Source organism: Larimichthys crocea, unplaced genomic scaffold (assembly GCF_000972845.2).
Source record: "Larimichthys crocea isolate SSNF unplaced genomic scaffold, L_crocea_2.0 scaffold162, whole genome shotgun sequence".
In the NCBI taxonomy this organism is placed as follows: Eukaryota; Metazoa; Chordata; class Actinopteri; family Sciaenidae; genus Larimichthys; species Larimichthys crocea.
This window is the reverse complement of record NW_020852222.1, coordinates 1-15,906: the sequence shown is the minus strand read 5'-3', so window position 1 is coordinate 15,906 and position 15,906 is coordinate 1. Positions and strand designations below refer to the sequence as shown.

Here is a 15,906-nt window from a genome sequence, read left to right as displayed (position 1 = left end):
ATCAATATGTACAAAGTTCATTATGTCCAGCAGGAGGAGACGGTCTCAGTCTGTCCTTCTTGTCCTCTGGACGTCCTTCTCTGGTCGCAGCAGTACAGAAATCTTCCAGCTATGTGTGCACATTGCTGGACTTCCCCCAGCAGGTCTGGGAGTTTTTGGGTGGGGTCCAGTGTCTCAAAGTCCTTCTGCATGTCCGCAATTTGTGTTGTGTGCAGTGGGTGCACAGTCTGTCTTCTCTGGGCAGCAGGTCTGCCTGTGTCGGCCTGTCTCTCTGTCCAGGCTGTGGTTGCTGAGTCTGTACATAGCCAACGTCTTCCTCAGTCTGGGGTCGGTTGCACAGCTCAGATAATCTGCCATGCAGTATCGTCTGTTTAGGAGTTTGCTTTGGGTTTTCGTTGCAGATGTCCAATAGTTGATGTAATTGTCTTTTTCTTTAGTTATGATTTGGTGGGGCCGGATTGTGTGAGGGCGGTCTTGGTGCCCTGAGCTGTTGGTGCTGATCCGGTGGACCAGCTGGCTGAGGGGACTCCCTTCTTTGCTCTCCTCTTGGCATTGCAGGGCTTTGTAGTGTTCATTAATGGCCAGATTAAAATTTCCTGTAGAGCTGATTTTGAGTCCTAAATATGTGTAGTTATGTGTGAGTTCAATGTCAGCGCTGTGTCTCTTTCTCTGTCTATCTGTCGTTGTCTGTCTGTCTGTATCTTTGTCTGTCTCTCTGTCTGTCTGTGTCTGTCTCTTTCTCTGCCTGTCTATCTGCCTGTCTATCTGTCTGTCTGTCTGTCTCTCTTATCCGCTGCCTGCTCTCAGACACTGGGCAAGAGCTCACTGATCTTACCGATATTCGTAAGCACGCTTTGGGTTTCTATGCTGGTCTGTATAAATGTGAGCTTGATGATGTGGATGCTTTAGCCAGTGATTTTTGCGATGGGTTACCCAGAGTAGAAGAAGCAGCCACTGCTGCTTTGGATGAACCTCTGTCCCTTTATGAACTGGCCAGTGATTGGGCAGGACTTGTTGGGAGTCAAATCAAATCAAATCAATATTGTACAATTACATTGACTGATAAAATGACAATGAATTACAATGAATGATAAAATGACAATGAATTACAATGACTGATAAAATGATTACAGTAATAGACATGGTAGCAATAATGACAGTAGTAATATATGTAGTGGACGTCATGCAGGATCACAACAGCAGCCACGATCCACGAGAACCTGCTGGACGACAGAGACAGAAACTCCAGGGAAGAAGTTTAGTTAGTGACATGATTAATGAGACATGAAGGTTTACAGATGGAGAGAGAGAGAGAGAGAGAGACAGAGAGAGAGAGAGAGAGAGAGTTTTCAGTAAAGGGAGATGTGTGCATCTTCAACCAATACCGTGCCTGACTAGGCATAACCCTGGGTGGGGGTGGAGTCCCCCGGCAGTCTAATCCTATGGCAGCATCACTAAGGGATGACCTGCGCCAGCACTAACTATAAGCTCTATCAAAGAGGAAAGTCTTCAGTCTACTCTTAAAGGTGTTGACCGTGTCTGCCTCCTGAACCCAGAATGGTAGTTTGTTCCACAGAAGAGGAGCCTGATAGCTGAAAGCTCTGGCTCCCAATCTACTTTTGGAAACTATAGGAACCACAAGGAACCACAAGGAACCACAAGGAACCCAGCGTCCTGAGAGCGCAGTGTTCTAGAGGGGTAGTAAGGTATTATGAGCTCTTTTAGATACGATGGTGCCTGACCATGAAGAGCTGGAGGATTCATCATTGACGTGAACAAACTGAGATCGATCTAAGAAATACGATTTAAACCAGCTTAGGGCGGTTCTTTTGATGCCAGTTTGATGTTCCAGTCTCTGTAAAAGAATTTGATGGTCAATGGTGTCAAATGCAGCACTAAGATCTAACAGGACAAGTACAGAGATGAGTCCTTTGTCTGATGCCATTAGGAGGTCATTTGTAACTTTGACTAATGCGGTCTCTGTGCTATGATGCACTCTAAATCCTGACTGAAAATCCTCAAATAGACTATTGTTATGGAGAAAGTCACACAGCTGATTAGCTACAGCTTTCTCAAGTATCTTAGACAGAAAGGGAAGGTTTGATATCGGTCTGTAGTTGGCTAAGACCTCTGGGTCTAGAGTGGGCTTTTTAAGAAGAGGTTTAATTACAGCTACCTTAAAGGACTGTGGTACATATCCTGATAATAAAGACAGATTAATCATATCCAGTAACGAATTACTAACTACAGGTAAAACATCCTTGAGCAGCCTGGTTGGGATGGAGTCTAAGAGACAGTTTGACGGCTTAGCTGCAGAAATGATTAAAGTTATTTGTTGAAGGTCGATGGGGGAAAAAGAGTCTAAATACATGTCAGGTTTTACAGCTGTTTCAAAACTTGCTGTATCAGAATGCAGATCAATGTCTGTTGAGGGCAAGAGGTGATGGATTTTGTCTCTAATAGTTATAATCTTATCATTAAAGAAGCTCATGAAGTCATTGCTACTTAGACCTAAAGGAATAGATGGTTCAGTAGAGCTGTGATTCTCTGTTAGCCTGGCATCGCAAACTGGCGTCCTGTTTCTCTCCTGTGTGTGGATTTTAAAATTGTTTCCAAGTCTTTGGCCACAAGAATGTGTGGGGTAATTGGACAAGTTGTAAACATCGATCAGACTTACTGTATACCACAGAGGTCAATTTTTGATAACATTGCTCTGGTTCGCGATCTTCTGGATCTCTCTCACTTAACCGGCATTAAAGCTGGCTTGATTTCATTGGACAAACAAAAAGCTTTTGACAGGGTTGAACATGCGTACCTCTGGCAAACATTAAATGCCTTTGGTTTTAGCCCTGGCTTTAGAGCCATGATAAAAACCATGTACAGGGACATTGAGAGTGTGCTTAAGGTCAATGGTGGTTTGAGTTCTCTTTTTAAAGTCTGTAGAGGTGATAGGCAGAGTTGTGCTAAGTCAGGGATGCTTTATTCCTTGGCTATACAACCTTTGCTTCACAAACTTCGATCTGTACTGAATGGTCTGACATTTCCTGACTGTAACAGCCACTTTTATTTGTCTGCATATGCTGGTGATGTAACAGTTTTTGTCACCTGTGATGATGATGTTTGCAAACTTGAATGTGTTGTGGAAGACTTTAACAGTTTCTCATCTGCAACAGTAAATTGGGGGAAGAGTGATGCTTTGTTGATGGGACACTGGAATGGACAGCCCCCCAGTTTACTGAAAGAGGGATGGGTTCAAGTACCTTGGGGTTTTTTTGGGTAGTGACACTTTTCTTAAGAAGAACTGGGAGGGCACTGTGGACAGGGTTAAGGGTCGTCTGGAAAGGTGGAAGTGGATTCTGCCCCGTTTATCCTATAGGGGGTGAATCTTAGTCATCAACAACTTGGTCGCTTCTTCGCTGTGGCACTAGTTAGCCTGTGTGGATCCGCCTGCTGGACTCTTGGCCCAAATCCAAAGACTCATGGTTGACTTTTTCTGGGACAAGCTCCATTGGGTTCCGCAGAGTGTGCTCTTCCTGCCCAAGGATGAAGGCGGGCAGGGCCTCGTCAACTTGGTGAGCAGGAAAGCCACCTTCCGCCTACAGTTCATCCAGAAACTTCTACTGCGGCCAGAAGGTCTTGTTTGTCGCCCCCTGGTTCTGGCTATGCTGCAGGAGGTGGACGTGCTGAGAATGGACTGTGCCTTGTTCCTAGTGGATTATAAGAGACTTTTTTTAAGTGGACTGTCACTCTTTTATCAGAGTTACTTCAAGGTCTGGGGCCTCATCAAGCACCGCTGGCTGAATCCAGTGGTTTCTCTCCACTGGCTGCTTGAAGAACCGGTCATCTTTGGGGCTTGTTTTGATTTGTGTGGGGATGATACCCCAGGACTGATGAATGTATTGCGTGAGTGTAACTGCTTTCAAATGTGACAGGTCATTGAAAAAGCTGGAAATGGTTTACAGAATGCAGAGGCCTTTGCCTCTTCCTTGGGACTAAGGTCTGTGAGGTATGCTCATAGACTAAAAATGGCTGCACTTTTGGATGAGGGGGAGAGGGCCCTCTTAGAGGGATACTGTTCAGGTAATCTTCAGTCCAAGGATGATGATCCTTTTCCTGACATTGTTTTTAGTCCTGGTTTCCGTGAGTCTGGCTACACTAGTCCTCTGCTGGACCTAGGGATCCATGGCAACCTTAACCTGCACTCAGCTGATGGAAAAGTGATATATAAAGTTCTGGTAAAGGATAAATCCGATTTTCACAGCTGGAACAAAGGCTTTAACCCAAATGCATGACTCAGGAGACAAAGTAAAAAATAAACAAAATATTTTATCATCAAAGTACAACAGAAAAATCACTCACCGGGAGGAAAACACTAAATACTCTAAGAAAACAAAAAACACTCGAGAGGGAAAACCTACTAACAAACTCAGGGGAAACGGTAACAAACGAAAAACCACTCTAATGAAGGAAAGATCTATGAAATCCAAAGGTATCAAAGCAAAATACAAAACCTGATAAGACATGAACACGAGACACTGACTTTGACGAGACTAGGGTAAGGAGCTGATTTCTTTGGCACAAAGGACAAGACGAACTGGCAACAGACAAAGGGAGACGCAGACAAGATATACACAGGGTGATGGGGAACAGGTGGAAACAATCAGACCGGTGACACATGAGGAAGGGCAAGTGACCTGAAACAAGAGGAGAGTTACCTTTCAAAATAAAACAGGAAATGACAAGACAACATTGATACAAGACAACCTAAACATAGCGTGCTTTATTAGTCATGACACCGATACAGTGTGGAGAGAGAAGTTGCAGATTGATGAAAAGACTAAGCCAGTTTGGAGGGTTCTATACAAACCATCATTGACAAAAAGGACAGGAGACCTTCAGTGGAGGATATTGCATGGGGCCATAGCTGTTAATGCACTTACTGCCGTGATAAATCCGGGAGCAAGTGACAAATGTCCATTTTGTGACAAGAGGGAAACAGTGTTTCATTTGTTATATGAACTGTGACAGGCTTCTTCCTATGTTCTTTTGCCAGGGTTACTTAACCCATTGGGGGTGTTGCGTTCAAAGCAAAGCTTTATACTTGGTTTCCCTTACAGTCAAAAACGGAACACAAAGTGTCATTTAATGAACTTTATTGTCAGGCAGGCAAAGCTTGCTATTTATTTGAGTCGGAAAAATAAGGTTAACCAGACAACAGGTTATGACGTTAGTCCTTAACTCTGTTCACCAATAAAGGTTATTGTAAAATTCAATTCTCTCTCTCTCTCTCTCTGTGTCTGTCTGTCTATCTGTCTGTCTGTCTGTCTGTCTGTCTGTCTGTCTGTCTCTCATGTATAATGGTGTTGGTTCAGGCAGAGTAGATAATAATTGTATCAGTTTATTAAGGCTGTGAAAATGTTCATGCTGGTTGTGAACACCAACAATCACTGTAATGAGCAGGTTTATTACAGATTACATGTGAATGAAAGAATCAATCAACATCCACATTTTATGTCTCCATACAGGGAACACTGTGTCTGAGGACCTGCCACCTGACAGTAAGTTGAAGTGAACTGAGTGAGAAATGTTGTCGTCTATATTAACATCTAGAATTTCAGTGTTTTGTAGGTGGTGGGTACAAACTCACATTTGATTAGATTTTTATTTGTGAGCTCACTGCTGAATTTGAAAGTTTCAAGTTAATAATGGATGACAGAATCTGTGAAGTCCACCTTAAAAGTGTTGGGAGGTTCTGAGTGACTGTTGAGACGTTGCAGTTTTTTTTTTTTGGTGTTTTTCGTGTCACTGTGTTTGTCCATTAGAAGTCGGTGAATCTTTATTTCATTTCATTTGTTCTTCCTGAGTCAAATTGGTTTGCATCATTGATTGTGTTCACCGGAGTTTATCAGACTGGGGATCCGGGTCCTGGCTGAGCCTCGTTACACCGCTGGAGCAGGTTCTCTGGCTCTCGAGGAAACAGTCGGTCTGCTAACATCACATACGGTTTCTCGGATGAAGTAAGGCCGTCGTGGCTTTTTCTCAGGAGGAGCGTTCTGTGCATGTGTTGGTGCAAGAGGCCTCGGTGTTTACCTGGCTACCTGTTCAGCCATGTGTTGGTGCCTTCAACTTGAATCACTGTGTCAGGGGTACCCGCATCATCCTGAATGTTTGCCAGCAGGTTTCTCTGCAGTGTTACTTAGGGCTAATGAAAGTGATTGGAGTGTGGTGATGGCCATTGAGCCTCTCCCAAACCACATCAGACCAAAGCCTTCCAGGGCTGTTGCCCCTTTGTAGAAGCTAGAAAAAAAATGATTCACTTCTTCTGGAAGAGGTACACATTGGCTAGATAGGCTTTGCTGTTTTACGGAGTAAGAAAAAACTGTGTCAGGAGGACGGGCAGTGTTTAGAATAAGCAACTCCACATGTTGTGTACTCCTTATAGCGCATTTGGATCCAGCCATGACACGCAGCAGCAGTTTTGGTGTTCTGCCACCTTCCAGTAAAGTTGAAGTGCAACTGAGTTGAGAATGTTGTCGTCTATATTCACATCTAGATATTTCAGTGTTTCTGTAGGTGGTGGGTACAAAACTCACATTTGATTAGATTTTTATTTGTGAGCTCACCTGCTGAATTTGAAAGTTTCAGTTAATACTGGATGACGAGAATCTGTGAAGTCCACCTTAAAGAAGATTCTGTGACTTCCTGACTTTGTTGTATTAAAACAATTTGAGTCTCGTTCAACATGATGAGTCTACACTGAGTGTGTGTCACTGATCACTGTTTTGGTTTTCAGGGGATGATGAAGGTGAGTAAGTGATGAATATGAGCGAAGGAACAAAAGAATGAAGAAAGAACAAAAGAAACAAAGAGACAAAACCAGCAAAGAAAGTCAACGACAGAAGAAAGAAACAAGAACTAGAACATTGGCAAAAACAGATGACAACCAGTTTCTTTAGAGTTTAGACGAGAACTGTCACGTTCTTCTCTCATGTATAATGTGTTGGTTCAGGCAGGTAGGTAGATAATGAAGTTGTATCAGTTTATTTAAGGCTGTGAAAATGTTCAGACTGGTTGTGAACACCAACAATCCACTGTAATGAGGCAGGTTTTATTACAGATTTAACATGTGAATGAAAGAATCATATCAACATCCACATTTTATGTCTCATGACAGGGCAAGGAGCAGGACTAGGAGGAATGCTTCTTCCTGTAGTAAAAGTGAACTGAGTGGAGAAATGTTGTCGTCATATAACATCTAGAATTTCAGTGTTTTGTAGGTGGTGGGTACAAACTCCCTTTGATTAGATTTTTATTTGTGAGCTCACCTGCTGGGAATGAAAGTTTCAAGTTAATAATGGATGACAGAATCTGGAAGTCCCACCTTAAGAAGCTGTGACTTCCTGACGGGTTGTTAAACAATTTGATTCTGTTTCAACATGATAAGTCTACACTGACTGTGTTCACTGATTCCACTGTTTTCTGTTTTTCAGGGGAATGAGGAAAGGATGAAGGTTAGTAAAGGTGAATGAATAGGAAAGAACAAAGAATGAAGAAGAACAAAAAGAAACAAAGAGACAAACAGACAAAAGAAATCAACGACAGAAGAACGAACAAGAACTTGAAGCATTTGGAGAAAAACAGACGACAACAGTTTCGTTAGATTTAGAGAGAAACTGTCTGTCTGTCTGTCTGTCTGCTGTCTGTCCGTCTCTCATGGATAAATGGTTTGGTTCAGGCAGAGTAGGATAAATTTGGTATCAGTTTTTATTAAGGCTGTGAAAATGTTCCATGCTGGTTGTGGAACACCAACAATCACCTGTAAGGAGCAGGTTAATTACAAGATTACAGGTGAATGAAGAATCAAATCAAACATCCCACATTTTAATGTCCCTCCATACAAGGGTTTTTGAACCATGTTTTAAGAGGTCATCCCCCCCCGTTTTCCCCCCCCCCCGGTAGAGTTGAAGTGAAGTAGTGAGAAATGGTGTCGTCTAATTAACATCTGAATGTCAGTGGTTGTGTAGGTGGTGGTACAAACGCACATTTGATTAGATTTGTTATATGTAAGCTTGTCGTAGATTCAGGGGTGTGATTGAAGATGTTTTTTGAAGAGAAATTCCGCCGACATTGTCTTAGTTTGTATAACACGTTTGAGTACAATAAGTTCAAGCATCGTAGCAAGTAAAACCGTTACTTGGAGAGCTTCCTGGCCGAATGATGAACGCTCCCGAACTAATCGGGACACTCTTATTATACCATGGGTGATGCCCCAAACTAAAATTAAAATACCTCGCGCCAAACCATACAAATGAAGTCAATTAAGTCAAAGGAACAGATGAGACGCAAAGAAATCCCTTTCCACAGGAAATACCTCCTGAAGGCTTAACCTTTGACCTGCCCCTCATCCACCCATTTAAAGAAGTCATTATCTCATCTGAACCATCTGGCAGCGGTGGGCCAGCCTGGGCTCTTTGGCACCCCCATCCTATAACCTCTGACCTGGCATTTGGTCAAGTAACAACCCAGTAACTAAGGGCCAAGGATATTCAAATAAACCACGTCTATAACCAGCACAGCATTAGTATGTACCTATGCATCTTGTGCAGATACCTCAAGCTCACTGCTGAATTTTTTTTTGTTGTGTTAAAATTTCATTTAATAATGGATGACATAATCTGTGAAGTCCACCTTAAAACTGTTGGAAAGGTTCGAGTGACTTGAGCGTGTATACCAGGTTGTGGGTGTGTGGTGTGTTTTCCTGTGTCACTGTGTTTTCCATGAGAAGGTCAGTTGAACTGTTATTTTATTGATTTTGTGGTCCTCACTGAGTCAAATTTGGTTCATCATGTGGATTGTTGCCCTGAGTTAATCAGAACATGGAATCAGGGTCATGGCTGACCCTCGGTACAGGGGCAGTTGTTACGACCAGAAGGGGGGTGAGGAAGGAACATAAAACCAAGATGTTTAGGGTATAAACAAAGGTATTTCATCAAATGGAAATTCAATTGTTGTAACAAAAGGAGGTGAGGCAAAAGGGAACAAAGGCGACGAGTACTGTTTAAAGAACAAACAAATATAACAAAAAAGAGAACTCTAACCAGAGCCTAGACTATTCTAGATCAATGTTAAACAAATGAGAAACAAAAATCTCACTATCTAAATCTAATTCTAATAACAAAAAACACACATCAAAACAGCACCCCTGAACTAATGAATCTAACAGAAATCTTCTCTGAGTAATCAGTAATCTAGCTAAACTAATCCCTGCCCAGTCCCCAGAAATGATTCTCCACCAACCTCCACAATTTTTTCGAACACCAATTTGAATAGACCAAAAGAGGCCGAGCTCACTCCACCAAAACCAGCCAAGATGCCCGGGCGGCTGCAGTTAACATGCCCGGACCAGGGCAATTGGTGCCAGCGATTTGGTCGGCCGCGAGAGGAGGCAGGGGAGATCGCACCAATCAAATCCCTCAAGCCCCTTCCAGGTCCGGCGTCATCGGGGCCACACAGTATGAAGTGATTGGAGTGTGGTGATCAGATTGACTCATGGGCAGGGATGACCAGGAGTTCGGTTTTTGACAGATTAAGCTGGAGATGGTGGTCTTTCATCCAAGTTGACAGATCAGAGAGACAGGCGGAGATGCGTGGGGAGACCGTGGTGTCGTCCGGCTGGAACGACAGGTATAGCTGTGTGTCATCGGCATAGCAGTGGTAGGAGAAGCCGTGTGAGCGGATAACATGGGACAGCGAGGTGGTGTAGATGGCAAACAGAAGGGGACCCAGCACCGACCCCTGCGGCACCCCCGTGGAGAGGGTATGAGTCGATGACAGACGACCTTGCCAAGACACATTAAAGGAGCGTCCAGCGAGGTAGGACTCGAGCCAGGAGTGGGCAGAGCCTGTAATGCCCATGTTAGCGAGTGTGGTTAGGAGTATGTCGTGATTGACTGTATCGAAGGCAGCCGATAAGTCAAGAAGGATGAGTACCGATGATTGCCCTCGTGCTCTGGCTGTTTTTAAGGCTTCTGAGACCATTATACATGAGAGACAGACAGGCAGACAGGCAGTCTGTAATAATTGTATCAGTTTATTAAGGGTGTGAAAATGTTCATGCTGGTTGTGAACACCAACAATCTCTGTAATGAGCAGGTTTATTACAGATTACATGTGAATGAAAGAATCAATCAACATCCACATTTTATGTCTCCATACAGGGAACACTGTGTCTGAGGAGCCGCCATCTGACAGTAAGTTGAAGTGAACTGAGTGAGAAATGTTTTTGTCTGTATTAACATCTAGAATTTCAGTGTTTTGTAGGTGGTGAGAAGGCTCTGTCTGTCTGTCTGTCTCTATTCTCTGTCTCTTTGTCTGTCTGTCTGTTTCTATTCTCTGTCTCTTTCTCTGTCTGTCTGTCTGTCTGCCTGCCTGTCTGCCTGTCTGTCTCTCATGTATAATGGTTGTATGGTTTTATCAAACTAACTACTTTAGTTTAATAACTTCCACCGTAAAGGGTGTTTGAACTGGTGAAACAGTGTCACACTCAGGCTCAGACATCCGCTTACTGTTTCTTCACGGTTTATTTGCAGAAGCATTCACTGTTACACATGCTAATGCTAACACTAACAATATCGTGCCGTCCGCCAGGTAAACAACTGCAACGACACAGAGATAAACAAAATTACAACATGAATAACCTGGACGTATTATTAACTGTACATTTTGCATATATGAACATATGTATGGCGTTTAACACACGCTACAAACATTTTGCACACATCATAACTCACCAGCTCAGCTTCACCAGTTAAACAATACTCATACTAAAAAAGAGCCGGCAGGTATCTACATACGCCCACCTACAATACAGGTGGCGCTCCTACCACGAGAGGTCACTATAAAATCACAACACCTGTAATAAAACAGTAAACAGGTCTGAGTAAACATGAAAACTTAACACACCTCCCACTTGGGCTATTTGTCATTGACAAAGAAGGCCACAAAAGCCAACATTAATACAACAATGTAATGCACAGAACATCTGACCCCCCTCAGGTGACAAAGTAAAGAAACAGCATATTACTGTTCAGTGAAACAGATTTGGTCTGAGTTCTGCATTCAAGTGTCCACAGTTTTAGCACCTCTCAGGCACTTAGGGGAGTAAGCAAAGCCCCCTCCTGCTCCTCTACTGGCAGTAACACCACCAGCCTCCTGACATCCCTGTGTAGGATGGTGGAAGGGCATGGCTCCTTGTCCTACCTCGCTTTGGACAAGCTGATGGGAAGGCTATGACAAATCTTCACCTTGACATCTCGGACAACACCCTTATCATCTGGACACGCCTCCTCAACGCGACCCAGCCGGAATCGACCCCGGAGGGCGTTTTGGTCCGCAACCCACACCAGATCTCCCACAGAAACATTCCTGGCTGGCGAACAAACAGGTGAGGTCCTGCCAACTGGCTCCAACGTCTCCAAAACTTATCCACCTCGACCTGGACTGCTCGCAGACGACTAAACGGGTAGGTGGAGAATTCAAACCCCTGAGCGTCACCTCTGGGCCCTGCCCGACCCAACAGCAACACGTTTGGTGTCACAACATCCACAGTCTCTTCCTGGACTTGAACTCTGGCACCGATCGGCCTCTCATTGGAAAGGTTGGCAGCCAGGTAGAGGAGGGTTTGGAACTCCAGGGTGGTCAAGTCACCCTCCTCACCAACACTGATCAACGACTTCTTCAACACGCGGACAGCCGCCTCTGCTGCCCCATTCCGATGTGGCGAGTCTGCCGGACTAAACTCCCACATCCAGTCAGTCCCAGCCACAACCGCTCTCCTCTGTACTTCCTCCTTGTCGATACCCGCCAGGAAGCTGTAGAGGTCCTCAAGCGCAGGTCTGGCCCCCACGAAGTTGGTGCCCTGGTCGGACCAAAGCTTTTTGGGATGACCCCTTAGGGCGGTGAATCGTTGATAAGTTTTGAGAAAGCTCTCAGTCGATAGGTCCTCAACCAAATATGCATGGACTGCCCTCGAGGCCATGAGAAATTAATGGCCACCATGAGGAAAAGTTTGTCCTCCCCCACGTGGTAACCCACACCCAGGGCCTTGTTGTCCTCGTCTCGTAACTGGTTGGGCAACACGATAGTCTCTGTTCTAGTGGGAACACCACCTTGCCTCCCACTTTGGCCAGACCGCACCCACGGCTTGAGGTGAAACCCCCCCGGTTGCGAGAATGGCCTCAACCCCTTTAATGATCTAACTCAGTCTTTGGTGGTCATTGTGGGAGACCAGAATGTTGTCCACGTAGGCGTTCTCTACGATGACACGTCTTTCTTCCACTTTGTCGGCGAACTGTGGCAGATTGGCGGTTTCGTGCATGGCCACCTGGGCAATACAACCAGCCGGCTTGTCGCCCATATTCACCCGCACCACGGAGTAGTCCTCAATGTCATCGGCCGGAGAATCTCTCCACAGGAAGCGATGGACATGCACCTCCTGATCCTCCAACCACACTGAGTTGTACATCTTGGACACATCTCCAATCGCCGCATGCTCCCCCTCCCGGAAACGGAGCAGGACCGCCCGGATGGGGTTCAAGACGTCTGTACCTTTCAGCAGGATGCTATTCAGGCTCACACCCCTGAATTCCCAGCTGCTGTCCCAGACTAGTCTCACTGGAGTGGAGACGGAGTGTGGGTTGGGTGCTGTCAGGTGGTTTACCCACCACACAGCTTCGTTCCAACTGTCCATCACAGCCCTGGAAAGCTTAATCGCAGCCCCCTTGGCTACCATGTCATGCACCTGCCTCGTGTAAGCCTCCTTCCATTCTGGATCTCTTTCGAGGTGCTTCTCCGATTTCAGGGACGCCATCTCGACAGCTTTGCAGTTGTTAGGCAGGGTAGCAGGGTTTTCCTTCCAGGGGTACCGGGCATCCCAGTGGGGCTTGTCGCTGTGGTCGTCGCTCAACTTGAAGGTCAGTCCTCCCCTGATGACCTCTAACGCTCTCTCGTCAGTGAGTGATATCTCCTTCCCCCCAGAGGCGCACTTTCCACAACGACACCCACCGCACATAGGGTCACAGGTGGCACCAATGCTGTCCCACCACAGCCACTTGACGATCTCAGCATTGCTTGCAGCCGTGGTTCCGACTTCCACGCTGCTTCTTAGGCCGGGGCAGTCGTTGTGAAGAACCTCGACTCTCCTTAACCCCGCCCTCATGGAGCATGCATAGTGGGTCGATGAGCGGCGCGCAGTCACATCGATGTCCTCAAGAAGATCCGGGTGCACGCCACTGATGGTCTTTCCGAGCGGACCATCCCACAACACCAGATCACCACACCTCATCATCCGCTGGGGGGCAAAACGACCTTCCCGGGCACTGATAAGTAACTCAACCTTCTCCGGGCGGGTCAGCTCCCCCGGAATGACAACACCTGGGAAGAACGTCACCAGGCGCTCCGAGTCCACTGCATGGTCCACTCTGGCAATCTCCTCCAGTCCATAGCATAGCATTTCATGGAGTCGCCATGTCCCCTTTTTTGTGGCTACCTTTATGCTCACACAGTACTTCTTTGTCTCAACCCTTGCCTCGACCATACACGACCAGTGTGATTGGCTTACCAGCCAATCCAAGCCTCTCTGCTGCTTGGTGAGTGATATAGTTAGTATCGGAGGCTAAATCAATTAGAGCTCCGACCCAGTATCCCCTTTTGGTCGTGACCTCCACCAACATCATGAGGACCGGGTGCTCCTTCGGTCCACTCTCATCCACCAGACCTTTGCCAGTACATACTGTTGTGGACACCTTATTTGTGCAGGCATTACAAACGGCCTCCAGCTGCTCTGGGGTCAGACCTAGACTAGCAAACAAAGCCTCTTGTTCTTCGGTTGGACCACGGGGTTCTCTCCTCTTTTCTCCTTTAGCAGTGTCCTTTTTGGCTGGTGATTTGAGGCACAGGAAGAAGTGGTGATCTGGAGGGGCTCCACCCCTTTTACATTCGTCATTGCGACACAAAAAGTTTTTATTGCACGGACTGTCATAAGCGTCCAGTATGCCCCTCTTCGCCACACATACTGCAAGGATCTCGCGATGATTCTCCTCTCGCCTCGCTTGCCGTGGCCTTGGTAAACAAGCGCCTCTCCTACTTTCGGTCTCCTAATCTTTCCTTTGGTTTCTCACGGGGGCTTGGTTCACGTCATCTGGTGATCTGCAACTGCTCCAGTTGCACTAGAACAGTCTTCTGATCCCGCAGGAACTGCCATAATTTGTCAAACCGGTTACGTGGGTTAACATTGTTGGTCGCGTCGCAGCGGTACAAAAGCCACCTTTCCTTCATACTGTCCGGCAGCTTACTTTCAAGTGACTGGATCACCAACTGGTTTTTTATGGTGTCCTCACAACCTAAGTCTATATGGTCCAACAGCGCCCTTTCTACCGCTTGGATCCACTGCAATGCCTCCCTTGGTTGGTTATTGTGCACAGCTGGTAAATCCTGTAGCTCCAGTACGATGTCGTCTGCTATCTGCGACATGTCCCCATAACAGTCCTCCAAAACCCGGAATACCTCGTCTGCGGTACGGCAATGAGACAGTCTGTGTTCATGCTTCACTGCATCAACGATACTGTCCAGCAGGTTAAAGAGCCTACACTCTGGGGAGCCTGTGGGTTCAGCCAACGCCTGGAGGGTCCCCCAGTTACTCTTCCATCGCCAATAGCTTCTCCTGTCCCCAGAAAACTTTGGCAGGCTTAGGGGTGCTAGCTCAATCCTGGTCCCAATTAACCCCTGAGAGGTGGCAGACACGCTCCGTCCTGCTCCAACATTGTCTGGTAGCGCAGCGTACACTCGCCGCTGCTGCCACGGTGTACTAGAGAAGCCGGGTTCAAAGGTTGGACTCGTGGGCCACTGTGGTGGATGACTCTGTGGTGACGCTGGGGGAGACCCCAACGGGGCTCCCGTTCTTTGTGCTCCATCAGACTGGTCCACACTACCACCAAGTGCACTGCCGGTTGCTGCAGCGGTTGGGTTGGTGGCTGGGCCTGCACCTGCACGTTGCACATCAACATCATGTGCTGTGCCACTGTCCACACCACCGTTAGAAGGCCCACTCGGTTTATCAGCGGTGTTCATTCCTCCACTGTCCACACCGCCGTCTCCACCATCAACGTCTCCCTCGTTCTCATCACCGCTTACCAGGACACCAAGGGCGCCATGCGCTGACCTTTTGCCTTGGCGCATGTAGTTATTCAGTGCAACTATAGTCATTCGCCTTTTCTCTTTGTAGCCTTTGAGGCAGGCCTGCATTACATCCACCTCCTTTTCCGGGACGTAGTGGTCCCAGCCCCGCACAAACTCCTCCAGTGCTTCGACGCTGCTCTCTAATGCTGCGTGCACCAAATCATATTGTCCACTGGTCATGTGACCTGTTTGGAGCGCTTCAGCATGATCAAACACACTCTTGAGGTCAGCTTTTAGACCCCCAAACTGACCTGATGCAAAGCGGGACCACAATGTCTTTTTCACCTTCATCTCTGTGTCCTGATACTTTGTGCGGCACTCCTGCAGTCTTTTCCTCACATCAGCTACATCCTCTGCGAATCCACTCGCATCTCCCTCCTCCATAACAGCGATGTAATCAAAACTGCTGTTACAGATCTCTTCATAACTGCCCTTGAGAGCCTTTAGTTCAATCTTGAGGTCTTGTCCAGTCAAAAGGTCCATGTTAAAATCAATGGCATTTGCCTTCCTTGTGCATAGGATCACTTTTTCTTTAACTCTCCACAGTCTGCCATGCTTAACCTTTTGGCCCTCTGTTTTACTTTGTTTTGATTTTGGCGTACTTTCGGTCATGGCGCCGGAACCAAGATGGCGGCTAGCTACCGTGCTAACACAGTAAGTTTGCGGTGATCG

General features: G+C 46.4%; 1 long non-coding RNA gene across 1 annotated transcript in view; it reads left to right on the top strand.

Annotated features, from left to right (window-relative positions):
* Window positions 1-5,559, top strand: part of LOC109139593 (uncharacterized) — a 27,881-nt gene extending 22,322 nt beyond the window's left edge. The window contains exon 6 of the long non-coding RNA XR_003461805.1: window positions 5,526-5,559. This is a non-coding gene — a long non-coding RNA (uncharacterized LOC109139593). The remainder of the gene's footprint in view (window positions 1-5,525) is intronic.
* Window positions 5,560-15,906: the final 10,347 nt, after the last annotated feature.